The following is a 23,759-nucleotide window of genomic DNA, read 5'->3' on the forward strand; positions in this document are numbered from 1 at the left end:
GTGTCTGTAATAAGAAAATGGAGCAAGAAATAAGAAATAAAGCACGAGACCCTAAAATCCAACAGACAAAAGAGCTTCTTCTGCATGAGAAGCACTGCCACTCTATCAACTCTAAGCAACAGATAAAAAATGTGACAACAGTAAGCAAACTCATGTTCAGCCCCCAAGCATCCATGATGCTGCATTCTAAAGAGACAATTTCATCCTGAAAGAGTCACTTTGAGATCTGAGCAAGCTATTGGATCTGAACCGTCTTTCTTCATTTTAACAGTAGTTATAGAGAAAGCATGCACAGGGAATTTTAGTGGTCATAAGATATAGTGTAGCAGGTATGTAGCATTGTATCTAGCAGCTTTTTCTCTGAGGTTAATATGCAGAAAGTGATGAGATATGAAGACAATTTAATACATTTCCTATTTCTATGAGCTTGGAACAGTGATCATTTCTATGCTTCTAATTAAGTATGGGGTTAAAAGATCAGGCCAGCACCAGGCCCAAGAAGGTTTTTCCCTTAGCTTCATAAAGCTTTCTCTCATTTAAGTCAGATGGAATTCAAAGCATCTTGAGTAAATGTGAAGAAAATGCTGGGTTAAAACCCTGGCCTCTCTTCCATCTCTGGAGATACAGAATCTTGGCTTTGACTCTTCAGAACAAATTTAATAAAGAATTTACGATTAATTTTTTTTATTATTCAACGTAAGTTCTGTGTTTGCTTAAACATCAGATTGTAAGGTTCAGTAAAAACAAAACTCTCAATCTCAAACCATCATTAACACTAGCTCTGTTTGCTTAATTTTGTTTATTATCATTTTCAGTGCTTTTTTTTTGGGTGGTTGAAACCAGAGCCTTAGGCATGATAAACATGAGGTCTACCAATGATCTACACCCCACCTTTTTTTTTTTTTTTTTTAATTTTTTTATTGTAAAGATTCTATACAGAGGGTTACAGTTACATGAGTGGGGTAATGAGTACACTTCCTCTTGAACATTGTTACCCCCTCCATTGTTTTCTCCCTACCATCCCCTCCCTCCCTCCCTTCCCCAAGGTTCTTTTTTTTTTTTTTTTTTTTTGATTGTGATTAAGTGATTACTTAATTTCCGGAAATTCACAGTATTGTGGAATAATGATGCTCATTTAAAGTCACACGTTCATTCTAACTTTCCTGGAGCAAATTGTCTATCACAGTCTGTAATATATAACGGTGTTCATATGTTATATACCATACACGTGATCAGCAGCATGGGGATATTTAGTAGTGGTTCAACCAGATGAGTGGGAGTTCTTTGTTTCTTAAGTCCTGTTAGTTTTGTCATATCACCTAACATTTTGGATTTATCATCCGCTTATCAGGGAGACCATGTACTGTTTGTCTCTTCGTTCTTGGCTTACCTCGCTCAACATGATTCCTTCTAGCTCCATCCATTTCCCTGCAAATGCCATTATTTTGTCATTTCTAATGGCTGCATAATATTCCATTGTGTATAGATACCACAATTTTTGGATCCATTCATCTGTGGTGGGGCATCTAGGTTGTTTCCATATCCTAGCTATTGTGAACAGTGCTGCAATAAACATGGAGGTGCACGTGTCCTTGTATATTGGTTCCTGTTGTTCAGGGTAGATGCCTAGAAGTGGTATGACTGGGTCGTAAGGGAGGTCAATCTTTAGCTTTCTAAGGACCCTCCAGACTGCTTTCCAAAGTGGTTGTATGAGTGTACATTCCCACCAGCAGTGTAATAGCGTTCCTCGTTCTCCACATCCCCTCCAGCATTTGTCGTTGGCTGATTTGTGGATGTGGGACATTCTGACTGGGGTAAGGTGGTATCTCAGGGTTGTCTTTATTTGCATTTCCTTCACCACCAGGGATGATGAACATTTCCTCATGTGTTTCTTTGCCATTTTTATTTCTTCATTTGAGAAGTCCCTCTTTAGTTCCCTTGCCCATTTAGTAATTGGTTTGTTAGGTTTGGGAGGGATTAGTTTCTTGAGTTCCCTGTATATACAGGATGTTAACCCCTTGTCTGATATATTGCTGGTAAATATTTTTTCCCAATTAGTTGGTTGTCTTTCTAGCTTGGTTGCGATAGCTTTATCTGTGCAGAAGCTTTTTATTTTAAGGTAGTCCCATTTGTCGAGTCTCTCTCCAATTTGTTGTGACCCTGGGACTCTGTTCAGGAAGTTCCTTCCTGTGCCTATTAGTTCAAGTGTCTCTCCTACTCTGTCCTGCAGTAGTTTCAGAGATTCAGGTTTAATGTTAAGGTCTTTAATCCATTTTGAGTTGATGTTGGTGCATGGTGATAGGCTGGGGTCCACTTTTAGTTTTCTGCATGTGGCTGCCCAGTTTTCCCAGCACCAGCGGTTGAAGAGGCTGTGTTTCTTCCATTGTATGTCTTTGGCTCCTTTGTCGAATATCAGCTGGCTGTAGGCCTGTGGATTTATTTCTGGATCTTCTATTCTGTTCCATTGGTCTTCGGGTCTGTTTTTGTGCCAGTACCATGCTGTCTTTGTTATTATAGCTCTGTAGTAGAGTTTGAAGTTCGGCATGGATAGCCCTCCCATATTGTCTTTATCCCCTAGAATTGTTTTGGCTATTCTAGGTCTTTTGTTGTTCCATATGAATTTTTGGACTGTTTTCTGTATTTCAGAGATGTACGTCATTGGGATTTTAATAGGAATTGCGTTGAATTTGTATATTAGTTTTGGAAGTATTACCATCTTTACTATATTAAGTCGGCCTATCCAGGAGCATGGGAGGTCTTTCCATTTCCTAGTGTCTTCTGCAATTTCTTTCTTTAACTTTTTATAGTTCTCATTAAATAGTTCTTTTACATCTTTGGTTAGGTTAATTCCTAAATATTTTATTTTTCGGGAGGTTATTGTGAATGGGGTTGCTCCCTTTATTTCCCTCTCTTCCTGTACATTATCAGTGTATAGGAAGGCAACTGATTTTTGTGGGTTTATTTTGTATCCTGCTATTTTGCCAAAGTGATTTATGATTTCTAAGAGTTTGGGGATGGAGTTTTTGGGATCTTGGAGGTATAGTATCATGTCGTCTGCAAAAAGGGATAGTTTAACTTCTTCTTTTCCTATGCGGATCCCTTTAATGTCTTTTTCTTGCCTTATTGCCCTGGCTAAGGGTTCTAGGACTATATTGAAGAGGAGTGGAGACAGTGGGCATCCTTGCCTTGTTCCTGATTTTAGGAGAATTGGTTGTAGCTTTTCCCCATTAAGTATAATATTGGCTATTGGTCTGTCATAAATGGCTTTTATTGTTTTTAGAAATGTTCCTTCTATTCCTATTTTCTCCAGAGCTTTTAGCATGAATGAATGTTGAATTTTGTCAAAGGCCTTTTCTGCATCTGTAGCGATAATCATGTGATTCTTGACCTTGGCTCTGTTGATATGTTGGATTACATTTATTGACTTACGTATGTTAAACCATCCCTGTGTCTCTGGGATGAAGCCTACCTGGTCATAGTGAATTATTTTTTTTATGTGTTTCTGGATTCTGTTAGCTAGAATCTTGTTAAGGATCTTTGCATCTGTGTTCATCAAGGAGATTGGCCTGTAATTCTCCTTTTTGGTTGGGTCTTTGCCTGGTTTGGGGATGAGTGTGATATTGGCTTCGTAGAATGAGTTTGGGATAGCTCCTTCCTTCTCTGTTTCTCTGAAGAGCTTGAGGAGTATGGGTATTAGTTCTTGTTTGAAGGTCTTATAGAATTCTGCTGTGAATCCATCTGGTCCTGGGCTTTTTTTTGTTGGAAGACTTTTGATAGCTTCCTGTATCTCATTATAGGATATTGGCTTATTTAATTGGTTAACTTCTTCTTTGCTCAGTTTGGGCAACTTGTATTTCTCTAAAAATGCATCCATTTCTGCCCGATTTTCTTCCTTTAGAGAGTATAGCTTTTGAAAGTAGTCTGTTAGAATTGTTTGGATATCTTGGGTACGTGTGGTGATGTTTCCCGTGGCATCCCTAATCCTATTAATATGGGTTTCCTCTCTTCTTTTTTTAATTAATCTAGCCAATGGGCCATCAATTTTGTTTATTTTTTCAAAGAACCAGCTTTTTGTTTGGTTTATTTTGGTTATGGTTTTCTGATTTTCTAATTGGTTAATCTCTGCTTTTAATTTGGTTATCTGGCTTCTTCTAGTAGCTTTAGGTCCCATTTTTTCCTGTTTTTCTAGCTGTTTTAATTGCAACATGAGATTATTTACTTGGTCTGTCTCCATTCTCTTGATGTGGGCACTGAGGGCAATAAATTTGCCCCTCAGGACTGCTTTTGCTGTGTCCCACAAGTTTCTTTGTGAGGTGTTTTCATTTTCATTGAGTTGTAGGAAATGCTTTATTTCTTCTCTGATCTCTTCTGTTATCCAGGCATTGTTAAGGAGTGTGCTGTTCAATTTCCATGTATTGGAGAAATTTCTGCGGTATGCTTTGTTATTGAGAGCTAGCTTGATTCCACTGTGGTCAGATAGGATACAGGGGATTATGTCGATCCCTTTGTATTTGCTTAAGTTCCTTGCATGAACTATGATATGGTCTATTTTGGAGAAAGTTCCGTGAGCTGCTGAGAAGAATGTGTACTGTGTTGTTTTAGGAACACCCCACCTTTTGTTTTTAGTGTCTTCTGTTGAGATAATCAGGTTCCCTATAGAAAACTTCTCTGCATAACACCTTAATAATAACAATAAAATTATATTAAAAGTTTTCTGTAATGTCAACTTTCAGAGAAGACCAAATAAACCACTGTGATTCAATATTTTTGCTAATTTAAAAATCAGTGATTCTTGTGACTTCAGTTCTATGGGAGAATCCATGCTTTTCCTTCCTTCTCAAAAATCCCATCATATATTTCTATACTAAGTAGATGTAGAGATGTTAAGAGATGTAGAGCTATGTGATTATTTTCATTGTAATAAAGAATTCTGGTAAGTTGCTGTTTTCTTCATAATTATACAGCTACATATTGAGGACTATGTCTTCTTTGGATAGGTATAGTATTTAAACTTTTGTAGAATGTTTGTTATAATTTTACAACTCTAAGCAAGACTGCTATTACTCACAGGTATTTCCAGTGATCCATGAAAAGATCTTATTTCCAGGCCCTTTGCAACCCCTTTGCAACCAATGGGTGTAAAGGAAAAGAAGAGAGTATGTTACTCACTTCTTCAAAATATTTAATTGGTAACTCTTTCCTTACCACTGAGATCACAGAACCATGAACTGAGACAAGGTGCTGTAGATCAAAATGGCCTTGGCTGTATGACCTACTGTATACTGGCTATATGAGCCTATTGTAAAGAGCTGCCTAAAAAGTCTTTGATTGTGATCAATGAAATTATGTATTTATATGAAAGTCATGGCTTTTATCTTTTTGAGTGCCAGTTCTGAGGCTTGTGCTCAAGTTCTGGGTGCTGTCCCTGGGCTCCGTTTCTCTCGCTTGACTCACAGCTCCATGTCTGCCCGGGATGCTTTAACTATGATCCTCAGACCTCAGCCTTTTGAATACTTAGGATTATAAGCATGAGCACTGGTGCCTGGCTCATCTTCTTCCTTTAAAAAAAAAAAATCGCCAGGCACTGATGGCTCATCCTAGCTACTCAGGAGGCTGAGATCTGAGGATCATGGTTCAAAGCCAGTCCTAGCAGGAAAGTCCGTGAAACTCTTATCTCCAATAAACCACCAGAAAACTGGAAGTGGCTGTAGCTCAAGTGGTAGAGTGCTAGCCTTGAATTGAAGAGTGCAGGGACAGCACTTAAGCCGAGAATTCAAGCCCCATGATCGACCAAAAAAAAAAAAAACCTTTAATAGTTTTAAGGGTCACACCAAGATATCATTGACTTTATCTGACAGAACCAAGTAAACCCAAGTTGCCTGAGAAGACATACTGTTGGCTGCTTTAGCTTAGGTACATCTCTTCTTGGCTCCCAAAGTATTATTTTAATTTTGCTGACTTTGTGGTTGTATCACTATTTATTTATTTATTTATTTGTTTATTTGTTTGTTTGTTTATTTATTTATTTATTTATTTCATGGGGCTTGAACTCTAGGCCTGGATGCTGTCCCTCAGCTCTTCAGCTCAAGGCTAGTGCTCTATCACTTGAGCCACAGCACCACTCCCCCACCTCTCCCCCTCTTTTTTTTGCACATCTGAGAAACTATACCTCATTGATGACAGCAGCATTGACTGAAAACTTGGTTTTAATGGTTTGGCAATTTGATGGGTTTTGTAGAGGACTAATAGGTATCTATTCTATGTTGGGCAAAAAGCCAAAAGCTTATTTGGCTTGTCAGATTTCCTTTTTGCACATTAGTTTATGTTGACAGCAACTCAATTAAGAATTTTGTATACTATGAAGGTGATCAGCTCTTTAGACTGGTGAAGTTTTGTGATTTTGTGTTTATTTTTGACCCATGGCTAAAAAGTTGTATAACTGAAGCCACAGTCTCTATATCTATGTCTATAATTTCAGAAAGACCTGGACTTCTCTCCACATCAGCGTGCAATGCACCCTTACAAGGTAACAATCAATTAGATTATAATGTCTCTTAAGGTAAAACACCTCTTTCACTGGCTTTATAGAGTCACATAAGCATCTACTTACACCAGATATTCCTAAAGATCCAAAAATAAATAAATACATTCAATAAATACAGTCGTCCCTTGCTATATCACAGTTCACTTATTGTGGCTTCACTGTATCACAGTGTTTTTTTTTTAAATGTAAATAATGATCCCTCACCTATTACAGGAGTTCTGTTCCAGAGACTGCTGCGATAGGTAAAAATCTGCAAAGCAGCAGTAAGTGAATCATAATATAGTGAGGGACGACTATATAATGCTGCTACTAGTGGGATAGGGGGTCCTATTATCTTAGTTTAGGCACAACTCTTCAATGGGTTGCACAGGCTGGCTTCAAACTTGAGAGCTTTTAAGCCTCCAAACTTCTGGGATTATAAATGTGCACTACAACACCCAGCTACTAGTTTCCATAGTTCTTAACCAGCCTCATTTCTTCCCCCCTGGAATAATTTGCATAAAAAGTGTTTATCAGGATGGGACTAGAAGGTGTTTGTCAACACCTTCACTATCATCCACGTGTTTTTAATGGATGGATATTTTAAATTTGTGCTTATTAATAATAGAATTTTACTCTATTTTATTATCATTATTGATTTCTCTAACAGTCACATCTATATTATCACCGATAGTTTAACTCTACTGAAGGCTCTGTCAAAGGACTGAGCATAGTCTGAGTTTCATGGACAGCCTTGTATAAGGTACCCTAAACTCTTGATACTCCAAGAGCAGATTCTTCTGAGCTACCATTGCTTACAGAGTTGTCAATCTATACCGGTGCCCCAGGTCAGGATTTCCAGGGTGCTTTTTAGTCCAGAGCTGATGTCTCATAAAGCAAACTGTTGACCCACAGTTCAGATGAAGAAGAATTATACAGGACTGAATGAATTGACGTAAGACCTCCTCCCCCCCCCCCCCCCACTTTTCTTTTCTTGGCAGTCTGGGTCTTGTGCTTGTTAGAAAAGATTTCTACCACTTGAGCCACGTCTCCTGATAAGGGAAATCTGATTGCAGTTTTAATGTTCTATTTTTTGGAGGCCCTACGAAATCACCCTTTCACTTTCTCCTTAAGGAATATTAGGCATGCCTTGTTTGTGGATTTATTGACCAAGTGTGTGAAATGGAAAAGGTTTAAAGTCTTTTGAGATTACTAGGGTCATATGAACATCTAAACAATACAAGTATTGTCTTTTACTGCTTCGAACCAATTAGCTCAGAATGAAAGGCAATAGAAGCTTTTCCTCAGTGGCAGTTATGAGGTTTTAGGAAATAACACAGCATTGACCTTTAAATACTATTTATTTGTAACATAAAGCATCAAGTCTGCTTATTTAGGATCTATCTCAAAAGAACCACGTATCACAATGTCATCCACCATTGTGTTAGTCCGATTTCTGTTTCCACGATGAAATACCTGAGGCTAGGTAATTACAAGGAATATGGGTTTATTTAGCTCATAGTTCTGGAGAGTGGGCCATCCAAGAGCACTTGACGAGCACTGTCCAGCATCTGGTGAGATCTTTCCTGCTGCATCCCTAACACAAGGGAGGGCATCACATGGTAAGATGGAGCAAGAGTGCCAATTCATTCTCTTTATATAAAGTTACTAATGCCATCATAGGGACCCTTACCCTCATGACCTCAATTAATCCTAATGATTTCCCAAACACTTCCAAATACCATTAACACATGATTCAGGAGATAATTTCCAACACATGAACTTTTGACAAAATCAAACCATTGCAAACAAGCAAAGGACTCAACAGTACAACCAATACTCTAGTACTCTGACTGCTTCACAACTACAAGGCTGCATAAGGACCTGATGGTAATAAGACTCCCTCACTCAGAGATGCTCCAGGCAAGTACTGTTACTGGTGAGTGGGCACAGAGGTAAAGACAGCAGATTCTTGGCATTTCCAACGAAGAACTGAATGGAGACACACATAAAGCAAAGTAGCAAAGCAAGGAGCTTAATAGAGAGAAAGCATAATAGAGAGAAAGTACATTGTTAAGGGAAACAGCTGACCGAGCTGGATGGCTCAAGAACAAGGACATAGTTTCTAGTGTTTGGGGAGGATGGGACACATTTATATTAATGATAATGGGGAATGAAGGAACCATGACTTGGGGGAGATTCCTGGAAGGGATCTGCTCATATACAAAGTTGCCATCACACAGTTATCTATATGATACAACCCATATTCAGAAAACCTTAAGAATTAGGAATTTGTTGCACAAAGGTCAGACTAAGGATGTATATTGTTCCACTATGCAGGTGCTTCAGTTTGCTTAGAACTGACCTGCAATTTTTCTTCCCCTAAGGAGTAGCCTTAACCTCAAACTGACCACTAATTGTTCCCCAAGGAGTGGCCATGGGAGGTACTAGGGCTGAGACAGAACTCATGGATGTCTCCTAGGGGATGACTGGGGGGGGGGGGGGGGAGGTTGGTGGCTTTAGCATTCTTTTCTGGTAGCTCACCTGTCTCAGTACCACCTGCAAAACAATTGCAGAAACATACAAAAATTTTTACTTCATAAAATAATAAAAGAGCACATTTTTTTCTATCATGAGACATAACACAGAATAGGGTCAACTGCTTTCAGGATTTCTCAAAGTCCAATGGAAAGTATACAATCATTTTCAATAGAGTTAAGACAGTCAGATTAAAGTGAATTTTGTCTGATATTATCACTACTCCAAGTAATATCACTGTGTTAGCAGACAGGTTGTTAGTATACCACTGGGTATCAGCTACATAATCTATCTCACATAAAAAATATTGGCTGCTAGCCTTTACCTTTTTAAATTTAATTTTACTTTTTTTTTTTAAAAAAGGAAAACTATGCTTTTTTTGGGGGGGGGGGGTCAGTTGTGGGGCTTGAACTCTGGGCGCTGTCCCTTAGCAGCTCAGCTCAAAGCTAGCACTCTACCACCTGAGCCGTCACAGTCCCATTTCCAGTATTCTGGTGGTTAATTGGAGATAAGTGTCTCACAGACTTTCCTGCCTGAGCTGGCTTTGAACCATGATCCTCAGCTCTCAGCCTCCTGGGTAGCTAGGCGCGAGCCATTGGCTCCCAGCTAGTATATACTTTTGTTTTTATTTTATTTATTTTTTTTGGTTGGTCATGGGGCTTGAACTCTGGGCCTGGGCACTATCCCTCAGCTCTTCACCTCAAGGCTAGTGCTCTATGACTTGAGCCACAGAGTCACTTCTGGTTTTCTGAGTGGTTTATTGGAGATAAGAGTCTCACAGGGGCTGAGAAGGTGGCTCAGTGTAGACTGCTTGCCTTGCATGCATGAGGCCCTGGGTTCGATTCCTCAGCTTGTGGTTTGAAGCCAGAGTGGGTCAAGAGTTATCAAGACTCTCATCTCATCAAATAAGATGGCATGGTTCACATGTGTAATTTTGGCTACACGGAGTCATAAGTAGGATTGTGGTTCAAGGACAGTCTGGGAAAACATAATGAAGGCCCTATTTGAAAAGTAACTAAAAAGCAAAAAATGGGCTCAGGGATATGGCTCAAGTGGCAAACCCCTGCCTAGCTAGCATACGGTCCTGTGTTCAAGATCCCATACTACCAAAAATGTGTGTGTATATAAATCTAAAGTTCAACAAATATATAATTCTGTAGAATCCCACTTTCCTAAAGCTTTATTTCCTAGCATTAGCGACATTTTTCTCCCTCTCAAGTCTTCCTTTAAAAAAACTGTTCAATCTGCAGTTTAGAAAAAATTTTTCATAAAGTATGGTGCATTATCAGATAAGGTTATATATGTAATCCCAATCCAAAGAACTTAATATATCTAGATAGCCATATTAAAATTTTCATATGCTGGAAGTAATGACTTCATTTCTTAACATTTTAGTCATAGTTTCACTGAGAATATTTTTGTTCGCTATAGTGGACTACTAGAGATCAAGGAAGTAAGAGAGACAGGGAAGCAAGGTACCAGCTAATCTAAAACCTTTCACTCAGGTACTATGGATTTTAGAAAATCCCAGTCTTTGTGGGCACTGGTGGCTCACGCCTGTAATCCTAGCTACTCAGGAGGCTGAGATCTAAGGATTGTGGTTCAAAGCCAGCCCTGGCAGGAAAGTCTGTGCAATTCTTATCTCCAATAAACCACCAGAAAACCGGAAGTGGCGCTGTAGTTCAAGTGGCTGAAGCGCCCAGGCCCTGAGTTCAAGCCCCATGACTGACAAAAAGAAAATTCCAGTCTTTGGCCAGTACTAGGAATAGAAACCCAGGGTGCCTCGTGCATGCTATGCATGCTGTCTACCACTGAGCTATATAACCAGCTCTAGAAAATGCTCTGTTCTTACAAATTAAAATCAACTTAAAATGTTCTAAGTTTTGTTTTATTTTCCCTCTTGTCCACTGACCCTTCCTGATGAGGGAAAAAGAGTTTTGTTAGCCTTTATTACCTTTTTAGGACTCTTCTATGAATTCTTTCCTTCTGATCACACCATTCACCCATGGCTAACATTCTAATAAAGTTTGGATAAATTGGCCTTTTATAACTTCAGAACAAACACAAGATATAGAGCATTTTTAAATCCACAATTCAGCACAAACAGAAAAAGAGGGTACATACTAGAGGCACAAATCTGTTAACAAAGTTGGCATTTAAATAATCAACCAGAAGGCTTAAGATCTCAGAGTGAAATCATTTGGATCTAAAATCCAACTGCACAACAGCAAACAGTATCAGTGTACATTAAGTTCAGAATCAAGAAAAACTACAAAATGCTTTGCTTTAACATTTAAAAGAAAATCAAGCTGTAGGTGAAATGTGAGGATAGTAGTTATACTGCATAAAGCTGGATCATCTTCCTATCTAGTCATATTTCAGGAACCTGTTCTGATCTGAAGACAAATTTAACAGCAAGATCCAAGTACATTGCTCTATAATTTGTAAAATTATCAATTCATTGTGAAAAATACTTAGAAAACAAGTAGCTGGCTAAAAAGAACTTCTTTTTTAAATGTGAGAAATATTTAAAATTGGCTTTAATCCAAATTCCTATTTGTTTTTTCCCCCCCAAATTCCTATTTGTTATGCATGCCTGGCATCTTCAAATTTAACCCAAGCATTTCCCAAAGCAAGTGAAACCCTTTTGCTCACTGAAAAAAAAAATGCTCATTTTCTTTAAGTACTTAGCATGAGACAGTGAAGATGACATTTATTCTGCACAGAAGCGGCCCATCAAATGGAGGGGGGAGGGAGAGGACACTGGAGGATGACGTGAACATGCCCACATAGAGTATCTCCTGCATTCTGCCCCAACAGCTATGGTAAAATGAACAACTAGGAAATATATAACAGGATTCTCTATTATTTCAATCCCATAGTCTTAAAATAGCACATGCCCTGGCTGAGATCTACTGCTGTAAAGTGCTAAGTCTCAGCAGCTCAGTCAGTCCATTCTGCATCCGTTTATGCAGCCCGCCCCCACTTAAAGCTGTAGGACTAAAAGAATAAGGAAGAAAAATGTAAAAAAGACAGATACACACACATATACAACATACGGTTTCCGAGGAAAGTGAGGGCTCCATGCTTGTGGGGAGGAGTAGGAGGAATATGCCGAATAACCCTCGGGTTTCTTGCAGATTTGAACATGCTGTACTGTGGCGTGAGGTCAGCAGAGACTGACTCCAGCCCTGTGAGGCAGAATTCTACCCTGACAAAGCAGTACCACTGTAATATGAAGCAAGAGGACCCAGGGCATGTTGGCAGCTGTACAGAGTGGCTGTTCTAGAAAGTAATGGCAATTCCAAACAAGAGATCTACACTGTCACATGAGGTAACCTTCAGCCCAGCTAAGCAATGAGCACCAAAATACTTTGAATCTTTGTATCCCAAACACAGGCAGCTCAAAATATTCAAAGGAAAGAAAACTTTCCTCCTTAAATCTACTTTGTAGCTGATGGAGAAGTGGGTGATTTGGAAGAGCCACTGGCTATTCTGTATCATAATAATACACTAACTGTGGTCTGAGAAGAGATAGGTACAACCTGTTTCTGGACCCTAGGCCTGAGCTGAGGAGCCTATAACTTGTCATTTTACTCTGAGTCAGGGGTGGCCTGGGGGGGGGGAGGGAGATATTCTGAAAATGTATTTCTGGTAATGTATATATGCCAGAGCTTGAAGGTGTGGGGGGTAACTTTGTTTTTCATATATGCCTTATATACATTTCTTTTTAGTTCACCAAGAATGGAAGTGTGCTCTTAGACATAGTTCACCCAAATAAGAAAAACAGCAGGGTTGAGATTAAAAGCCACACAGTGAAGTTCTGACAACTCTACACTCTTACCTACTACATAGTTTACAAGTATGTTATGTATATGTATATTCCTTTTTAAGCACTCAGTGGAGACAAAACAGACCACCCATAATAACAGCAATCAGAAATAGAAAAGAAAGCATCTAGTATAGTGGCACTTGCCTGTAACTCCAACCACTAGGAAGGCTAAGGCAGAAGGGTCCTCTAAGCCCTGGATGTCTGATGTTAGCCTGGGCTATGCAGGAAAACTCATGCATCTTATAAAAAGTAAAAAGAAAGAAGAAAGCCTATCTCTGTAGCCTGGAGAAAGCTTTAAAGGAAGATACAAAACTTTAGATGAGTCATTCATTCAAATATCTGAGGCACTGTTCCAGACTCTGGAGATACAGCAGAGGACAAACCCAGCCAATAAATAAAATTAAGTAAAATAAGTTAATTAAAACAGCAGAATAAAGGAAATAGTGATGGAGCCTCTCTGATAAAGTAACATCTGACCAGAGAGATGTGAAGTGGCTGGGGGGAGGGTACTCCATGGAGGCTCTGACACAGGAATGAGAGAGAGAGAGAGAGAGAGAGAGAGAGAGAGAGAGAGAGAGAGACAGAGACAGAGAGACAGAGAGACAGAGACAGAGACAGAGACAGAGACAGAGACAGACAGAGAGAGAGTGTGTAAGGCATGCCTAAGGGGTTTAGTAACAAAGGGAGGAAATGCTATTCTGAAAAATACCACAAACAGAATCACATGGTACAGACCTGAGATTGGACGATGTCTCTGAGATCCATCTGTGATACATCTGCACGTAGATACACCTACATAAATTCAGTGGGAGAGGCAAGGTGAAGTTTGCTCCCTTCACCTTTACATATAATGGGACTCAGAGCAACAGGGAACGGGAATACAATCTCACTCAAGAACCAACCACTGTAATGGCACTCACAAAAGAACACATTTTTATGCCTTTTTTCTAGAAAAGCTGCCATACAATTAGATAATAGCTGCTGCCAGTTTTACTCTGCTTTCTTACATTGGTTCCTAAGACACAGATTCAATTAAAATTACTGGTCGCCAGTGGCTTATACCTCTAATTCTAGCTACTCAAGGGGCTGAGAGCCGAGGATCACAGTTCAAAGGCAGCTTAGGACAGAAAGTCAGAGAGACTCTTTATCTCCCATAACCACCAAAAAGCCCAAAGTGGAGCTGTGCCCCAGTGGCAGAGTACTAACTTACTTGGCCTTGAGCAAAAAAGGATCAAGGACAGCACCCCGGCTCTGAGTTTAAGCCCCTGGGCCAGCACACACACACACACACAAAAGCAAAACAATAATCAAATTGATAGCAATGTAAGCCATGAAAATGCCCAGTCGATGTGGGTTTATTCTGACCTCAGATACAACTTGTCAGTAAGGGCTCTGACATCTCTCACCTTGACTGGTCATCAATCAGAAGAGCTTAGAAAACCATGCGAGTCAGGTGGAATGACAAGTTTAAACCAGAAAAGTGAAAATGTTCTGTGGGAAAACTTTTCCCTAAAGCTTATTATTCTTGTTCAGAATTCTTAAAGATTTATTATGCTCTTGAAAACAGAGTATTTTACTGGCAAGCAGCAATTAGTTTAGAATAGCCTACCAATTCTATGTAATTAAACACTGATGGTCCCTCAGGGAAAAATCTTGAGATGTCTGTCAGCTTTGTACGTTTTTCCCAATATAAGCAAATCACTAAAAAAAAGCTAATTGTGGCTGGGCACTGGTAGCTCATGACTATAAGCCAAGCTGCTCAGGAGGCTGAGATCTGAGGATCACGGTTCCAAGCCAATCTGGGCAGGAAAGTTTGAGACTCTTATCTCCACTAAACTACCAACAAAGCAAGAAGAGCTGTGGCTTAAATAGTAGAACACTAACTGTGAGCAAAAAAGAAGTTCAGGAATAGTGCTCAGACACTGATTTCAAGCCCCAGGACTGGTGCACCACACGTGTGTGTGTGCGTGCGCACACGTGTGCACACGCACACACACACACACACACACACACACACACACGCACACACGTGTACCCACAAAAGAAAAAGAAAAAAGCAAACTATGTGGATACCACTACAAAACTACAGACAAGAAAAAAATCAAAGTGTTTTGTAAAGATGAGTCAATAGGAACTTCCAGACACAGTAATGAGAGTTTAAATTGGTACAACTGCTGTGGATAATGATTTGGCAGTATCTGGTTAGTTATAAATATATCATAAAACCCACTAATTTTGTTTCAACTATATATACTAGAGAAACTCTTCACAAATTTACGTAAGAACACATTTTCAAGAATAATCATTTCAGGGGCTGAGAAGGTGGTTCAGTGGTGGAGTGCTTGCCTAGCATGCATGAAGCTCTGGGCTCGATTCCTCAGTACCACATACACAGAAAAGGCCAGAAGTGGTGCTGTGGTTCAAGTGGAAGAGTGCTAGCCTTGAGCAAAAGAAATTCAGGGACAGTGCTCAGGCCCTGAGTAGTTCAAGTCCCAAGACTGGCCAAAAAATAAAAAATTAAAAAAAAAATCATTTCAGCAAGGTTTACAAAACAACGACAATTGGAAACAAGTTTTAACCATCCCTTATCATGAGAATCAATCTACAATTTGGTATATTTGTAAAACAGAATATTGTAGAATAGTTAAAATAAATGGATCACAACTATAAATATAAATCAATGTTTCAAAATCAAGATATGTATAAAGTTATAGAAATTATATATATTAAAAAGTTATTTACATAAATATGAGTTATGTAACATTTAAAATTATATAGAATGATACTATGATTACAATTGCACACGTGGACAGTCATGTATAATGTATTGATTTCTTAGTCAATAACGTACTATGTATATAAAGGGGTCTCACAAGATTCTAATGGAAGCTAGGTACCAGTGGCTCACGCCTATAATCCTAGCTACTCAGGAGGCTGAGATCTGAGGACTGCAGTTCAAAGCCAGCCCAGGCAAGAACGTCTGTCAGACTCTTGTCTCCAATTAACCACCAGAAAACTGGAAGTGGTGCTGTGGCTCAAGTGGTAAAGCACTCACCTTGAGCTGAAGAGCTGAGGGACAGCGCCCAGGCCCAGAGTTCAAGCCCCATGACCGACAAAAAACAAACAAACAAAGGAAAAAAACCCAGTGGTGCTGTGGTTCAGAGTGGTAGAGCACTAGCATTGAGCAAAAGAACTCAGGGAGAGTGCTCAGGCCCTGAGTTCAAGCCCCATGACCACCACTACCACCACCACCACCACCAAGAAGATGATGATTCTAATGAAGATGAAAATTTCTTATTGCCTGGTGACATCATAGCTATTTTAATATGGCAATGCAAGGCACTACTTGCGTGTCCATAGTGATGCTGTATAAACAAATTTACATATAGAAGTATAGCACATACAGTTATATTCAGTACGTAACACAATGATACTAAACAGCTTTGCTGATTTATATATTTTTTATACATCTTATCATTAGTGTATTCCTGCTTAAAAACAAAACAAAACAAAACTGCTGGGTGCTGGTGGCTCATGCCTATAATCCTAGCTACTCATGAGGCTGAGATCTGAGGATCCTGGTTCAAAGCTAGCCTGGCTTTGAAAACCAGAAGTGGTGCTATGGCTCCAAGTGGTAGAGCACTCACCTTGAGCAAAAGAGCCCAGGGAGAGTGCTCAGGCCCTGAGTTCAAGCCCCAAGACGAACAAAAACTGTAAAAGAGCCTTGGGCAGGTTCTTCTGGAGGGAACTAAAAGCCCTGTCATCACAGGATGTGCCAGCCCCATGCATGCTACTGCCCTGAGGACCTCCAGTGGGTCAAGACGTGAAGCTGGAAGACAGGGATATAGATTGGTGATCTTGATACTTTGTTAAGGATTGGTTAATGTGTATATGTCATGATTTAAAAAAATTTTTTTTAAAAAGGCCAGGTATGAGAAATAAATTTCTGTTGTTATAAATTACTCAGTCTGAGGTATAACATCACAGCAATTCTTTTTTTTTTCTTTCATCTGGTTGTGGGGGCTTGAACTCTGGGTCTAGGCGCTATCCCTCAGCTCTTCAGCTGAAGGCTAGCGCTCTACTACTTGAGCCACTGTGCCACGTCCAGTTTTCTGAGTGGTTTATTGGAGATAGGGGTCTCATGGACTTTTCTGCCTGGGCTGACTTTGAACCACCAGCCTCAGATCTCAGCCTCCTGAGTAGCTAGGATTACAGGCATGAGCTACCAGAGCCCAGCTATCACAGCAGTTCTACCTGCTAAAACACACACAAAGGGACTGGGAAGGTGACTCAGTGGTAGAGTGCTTGCCTTGCATGAATGAGGCCCTGGGTTCTATTCCTCAGCACCACACAAGCAGAAAAAGCCGGAAGTAGTGCTGTGGCTCAAGTGGTAGAGTGCTAGCCTTGAGCCGAAGAGCTGAGGGACAGCGCCTAGGTCCAGAGTTCAAGCCCATGACCGACAGAAAAACAAAAACAAAAACATAGACACACACACAAATACTTTCGATTTAAGGTAACTTTTCTAATTAACTATGCTATCATTAACACAACTAATGAATTTACCTAATTTTCTATCATCATCTATTAATCCAGCGATATTAAAAAGGCTTACAGATTATACATGGTGGCTCATGCCTGTAATCCCAGCTAACTGGGAAGCAAAAATTAGGGGGACTGTGGTTCAGTATCAGCCTGGGAAGAGTCAGTGAGATCTCATGTCAACCAACAAGCACAGCAAGGTGGCAGGTGCCTATTATCCCAGCTATGTAAAAGACTGTAAGAGTATTGCTATCTGAAGCTCAACCTTGGGCAAAAAGACAGATCTTACCTAGATAAAAGCAAACAGGGCTGAAGGTGTGTGGTTCAAGTAGTAGAATGCTTCCAAGCACAAGGCCCTATGCTCAAAAAGTTCAGTACCACAAACACAAAAAGAACAATGTAAAAAATGAGACAACAAAAAATGGAAGCCAGGTATGGTGGCACTTAGACTTAATCCTAGCAGCCAGAAAGCTGAGAGGAGCACTGTGAGTTTGATGGCAGCCTGAGCCACATGGTAAATTCTAGACCAATCTGGGTTAAGAAATAAGAAATTACTGGGCGCCAGTGGTTCACGCCTGTAATCCTAGCTACTCAGGAGGCTGAGATCTGAGGATTGCGGTTCAAAGCCAGCCGGGGCAGGAAAGTCCGTGAGACTCTTATCTCCAATAAACCACTAGAAAAGCAGAAGTGGCGCTGCGGCTCAAACGGTAGAGCGCTTGCCTTGAGCTGATGAGCACAGGGACAGAGCCCAAGCCCAGAGTTTAAGCCCTATGACCGACCAAAAACAAAAAAGAAAGAAAGAAGAACTTGCACCAATAAACCCCAAACAAAACCAAACCAAACTGCCAGATAAAGTTTATACTTTGAATAAATACTAGCTATACAATACATATAGGACATATGGACTTAGTTACCATTTCAATATTCCACTATCACCAAGGGTGTAAGCCCATAGGCCCAGAACCATTTGTTATATGCTTTACATGTTTCAGGGCAGAAAACTGTAAACCTCTTTTTAAAAACAAAACAAAACACTTTTAATCTTCGTATGTATAGCTCATCAATTTTATTGCTGTATGTTTGAAAAAGCATACTTCAGGTGCTACATTATTAGAAAAACAAGGTCTAGAGTAGACTTAATGTATTATTACGTAATTCTGTTGTCACCAATTAATTCATAATCTATCTCCAAAAGGGAATTTTGGATAAAGTGTAAAGTATGTACTCTTTAAGAACACAATAAAACTGTAAATTAAAGAACAAGAGACCCACAGTGAAGAATAGAGAGACAGATAATGAAACTAGAAATGCAAACTAAGGTTAGTTACCCCAACTGAGTACTTTTGATTTTTCTGGCAACCAAAACAAATGCTTTCAGTGAATTTTCACTAACTACCAAAGACATGGTTAAGAATTTCTCAGCACATTTAACGAGAGAAAAGATTCACAGGTAGATCTGCATATTAGAAAAATTGAATGGCAAAATCTTTTTTTTTTTTTTTTTTTGGGTCCAGTCGTGGGGCCTGAACTCTGGGCCTGGGCGCTGTCCCTCAGCTCTTCAGCTCAAGGCTAGCGCTCTACCACTTGAGCCACAGCGCCACTTCCAGCTTTTTTTCTTTTTGCTTATGTGGTGCTGGGGAATAGAACCCAGGGCCTCATGTATGCAAGGCAAGACCTCTGTGAATGGCAAAATCTTTAACAATGATTTTATAAATGGTAGAAAAACATCTTCATTGACAATTCTAACAACAGAAACCCTCCACCTTATTAAAAAATCACAGTTCAGTGAATGAGTTTTTACAAGAACTAAAGGGACACAAGTTAGGTGTGCAGCTAGCTTTCTGGTAAGCTTTCAAGTAAGCTTGATACTGGAGACAGTTCCAGTGATAGAGAGGCCACATGTTCCTTTGCATAATGCTGCCAAAGGGTCAGAGATCTAATTTGGGCTGTTGACAGAAGTTGGTCATCACCAAATCAGCTTATAATCTCCATGTGGTCACAGCCCAAGAATCCTTACCCCTTTCCCACGTAACAGGTTCAATGAAAAGAAGGAAAAACCTGGAAACCTACCCAGTTTAATTTCAGATCTGAAACACTAAACAGGAGAAGGGAGAACTAGATTAACAATTGATTACTATTCCCCATCAAGCATTAAATACAGATGCACGTACATAAATCTAAAAGCAGAATTAAAAGATACTATCTGCTTTCTGCCAAAGAATGTTTTTCATGGAAATGCTCTCCCCCACTTTCAGCCATTTCTGAGACCAACTCTGCTCTCTGTGATAGAGATCTTTCTATTGGAACCACATGCTTCACAGAAGATATGCGAGTAGCCTTTCCTAGTTCGTACTTTTATTTCAGATATATTCTCCCAGAGACCAATCTCCAAGGCCTTCTATGAAGAAGCTTCATGTTTAGCTGAAAGTTTGCTGCAGATTCCAAGTTCTTTACTTCCTCTGTGCCAGCTGACACATCAGTGTCTCCAAAGCTACACTCCACCAGGCAGAGGGATGTCCATTGCCTGATAGCTTAGTAGCAGTGGCAACAGAAGCAACGCAGTAACAAAGCTTGAACTATGACTTGTCAGAAAGTCAGCAGCACAGGAGATAGTTCAAGGAATAAAAATGGTTCTATTCTTCTTGTAAAAGCTTTTTGGTATGACTATTTAGCTTCTATTTCCCAACAATGTTTCCCAACTCATTAGAGTTCTCAAGCCAATCACTGGAGAGAGCAATGTGCAAAGGTCAGTGTATCCTAGATATACTTTATCAATTATCACAAGGACCCAATGAGTATACACAACTGTTAATTAAAAATAGAAATAAAAGGGGATGGTAGGGGGAAAACAATGGAGGGGGTAACAATGTTCAAGAGGAAGTGTACTCATTACCTCACTCATGTAACTGTAACCCTCTGTATAGTATCTTTACAATAAAAAAATTAAAAAAAACCCAGAAATAAAGCCAGGTGTTGGTGACTCATGCCTATAATCCTACCTACTCAGGAGGCTGAGGATTGTGATTCAAAGCCAGTTGGTGCCGGAAAGTCCAGGAGACCTTATCTCCAATTAATCCCCCAAAAACCTAGAAGTGGAGGCATGCTTCAAGTGGTAGAGCACCAGCCATTAAAAAAAGCCAAAAAGTCAAGTGATAGCAAGAGGCTCAGGGTTCAAGCCCCAGTATTGTTGGGGGTGGGGGGAGGAGAGAATCCAACAGTTAAAGTATAGCTCAAGCGGTAGAATCAGGCCCCGAGTTCAAACTTCAGTATTACACACACACACACACACACACACACACACACACACACACACACACACACACACACACACACACACACACACACACACACACACACACACACACACACACACACACACACACACACACACACACACACACACAAAAACAGTCATTTCTCCAAAGAAGGTATGTGAATAGGTAATAAGTATATCAAATTATGCTTAACATTAACCATCAGGTGAATGTAATTCAAAAGGTGAATTCTAGAGGTATAGCTCAGTGATAGAGTACTTCCTTAGTATTTATGAAGCCCAGGGTTTGATGCCAAGCAGACTAAAGACAAAGAAAAAGTGACAGTACTTCACACACACTTGGATGGCTATAATTGAAAGAGAGAGAGAGAGAGAGAGAGCAAGAGTTTGTGAGAATGTGGAGAGTTTAAACTGGAACTCCAATATACTACTGGAAGTAATGTAAAATGGTGTGGTACTTTTGGAAACTTATTTTCTCAGCTTACTATAGAGTTACTATATGACCTAGCAACTCTAGTCCCATATGTACAGCTAAAAGAAATAAAACCATATGCATGCACAAAAACTTCCATACATATACATTCAAAGCATAATATCCAGAATAGAAATAATGGAAATGTTACCAACTGTTAAATGGTAATATGTGTGAATTAACCTCAAAAATTATTTTTAATGAGTCATTTCTCTATGAAGTATTTCTTAACAGGACTTGTGCTCTTCTCAACTACTCTAGTCTTAAGATCAATCCAGGTTTAAAATATAGCTGTAGTTGATTATAGACTGAACGCCATATTTTAAAATGAGTCCTGCCCCTATCACAGGATGTGACTCAAGCTGGAAGTTTGAAAGCCAGAGATACTGCAAGACCTCGACCTGGGCTGAGGGGGTGAATAATAGCTCTTCAAGTCTGTAATTAAAAATGATTTCAAAAAAAAAAAAACTGCAAAAAATGGGAAAGAGAATAGAAGCGTAAAAAAATAGAAGCAGCAGAGCCTGAAGACTCTGTTGTAGAATAAGTACCACACCAATGTGTGGTTAAGTGGAAGGCAGTTATAGATGTCAACAGTACCTGGGAATTTAGATTGTCCAGAATTATTTGAATGAAGATAGTAGAAAAAAGGATGGTACAAAAAACCCTTTCCTGACAATACATGTAATAACTGCAAGTCAAAGAAGAAAACAGATTGCTTTTGACAAACCAAAGACTTTCGATCCCTGGGCAAGTAACAAATAACTGGTACCATGGATGGCAGTAGAGAGTCCATGTTTGTTACACAATGTCAAGTTTCAGATGAGGCTGACTTGGTGCTGGCAAAATTGGCAGGTACAGTACAGCATGAATGTCCTCATATTGTAGCATATGTATACTTTTCCATACACACATAGGTAGAGTGAGCACAATGACAAATAGAATCTGAATCTTAGGTTTTTAATTAATAGTGAGTTAGTAACTACATTTTAGTGAAAATCAAGTTTGAGATGTTGATTTTTTTTTAATTCAAAATAAGGAAAACATTGTATCACCTAGTTATATCCCTGGTCCTAGTTTTTTTGTTTGTTTGTTTGTCGGTTGTGGGGCTTGGGTGCTATCCCTCAGTTCTTCAGCTCAAGGCAAGCGCTCTATCGCTTGAGACACAGCGCCACTTCCGCTTTTCTAGTGGTTTATTGGAGATAAGAGTCTCATGGACTTTCCTGACCAGGCTGGCTTTGAACCACGATCGATCTTCAGATCTCAGCCTCCTGAATAGCTAAGATTATAGGCTTGAGTCGCACGGGCTTAGTCTTTGTTTTTTTTTTGAGACAAGGTCACCAGGCAGCTTAGGCTGAACTTAAATTTGCTAGGCAGCCCAGGCTGGCCTCAAACTTTTGGTCCTCCTGCCTCTGCCATACGTATGTATAAATGCAATAGCTTATTTCCAAAATTCCCACCTTTACCAACTTCCCACCTAGATGAGAAAATCAGACAAATCCTGGTTTCCTTTACTCAGCTAACAAAGACTAAGTGAACAATATAAAGGATCCTATAGTGAGCCACTCCTTTATAGAATGTTGAAATCTGTGACTAAAAGCTCAAAAACCTTGGAATATCTTGGCTCATGGAAATGTAATCAGCTGGTTAGAGGTGTTGGCAAATCAGGACCTCTGTCATATACAAACAAACAAATTTTATAATTATTGACCTGCACACTTTTCCTTTACTCCTACACATTCCTTACTTATAAGCTCAATCTTTTCCACAAAAGCCAGAAAAACTTTATAGTAAACAGAATGTTACTCAACTGTATATTGTTTACCTTATTGTAAATACTGGTGACACTGAAATAGTTTTATGTTTTTCAAAAGTCTTAACTTAGGCGGGAAGAAAAAGAAAACTGAGCTAATACCAGTCTTGGCAGTTTTGCTTGTGTAGACAAGTCTCATTAAACCCCAGTTTCCTCATGCTTGAAGGTTGTTACGAAAAAAAATCTTGACTGAATCAAATCTCAGAAAGATTTTCTTGTAATTTGAACTTAATGAACAATTCAGAATTCTAGGGAAATTGAGATGTGGAAGGAATTAAACACTCTTATGAAAGACTTTACAGAAAAGTACCACTGTACTCTAAGATGTGTTTTGGTAAATCTGTGGGATAAGCAGATACTCCTCTATATTCTTTTTTTTTTTTTTTCTGTAGGTTGTGGGGCTTGAATTCCGGGCTAGGTGCTCTCCCTGAGCTTTTTTCCTCAAGGCTAGCATTCTACCACTTTCAGCCACAGTTCCACTTCCAGCTTTTAGACGGTTAATTGGAGGTAAGAATCCTGCCTGGGCTGACTTTGAACCACAATCCTCAGATTTCAGTCTCCTGAGTAGCTAGAATTAAGACATAAGCGACCAGTACCGGTCTATATTTTTACGTAAAGTATTTGGAGCTGAAGTTAAATAAAGTGTGAAGGCAGTTGTAGTCACATTATATAAATGACAGTATAGACTATGAGTGAATGACATCAGAATTGGAAATACAAATTATAGACTAATATGTGGAATGGATTCTTTCAGACAAAGTCTCTTCATCC

At 39.5% G+C, this 23,759-nt stretch overlaps 1 protein-coding gene across 7 annotated transcripts in view; it reads right to left on the bottom strand.

Moving 5' to 3' along the window:
• The window catches only part of LOC138822723 (transmembrane and coiled-coil domains protein 1), a 139,557-nt gene that overhangs the window by 35,339 nt on the left and 80,459 nt on the right, over positions 1-23,759 (bottom strand). The window lies entirely within an intron of this gene.

Source organism: Dipodomys merriami, unplaced genomic scaffold, assembly GCF_024711535.1.
Source record: "Dipodomys merriami isolate MVZ:Mamm:240054 unplaced genomic scaffold, mDipMer1.0.p SCAF_114, whole genome shotgun sequence".
Classification (NCBI taxonomy): domain Eukaryota; kingdom Metazoa; phylum Chordata; class Mammalia; order Rodentia; family Heteromyidae; genus Dipodomys; species Dipodomys merriami.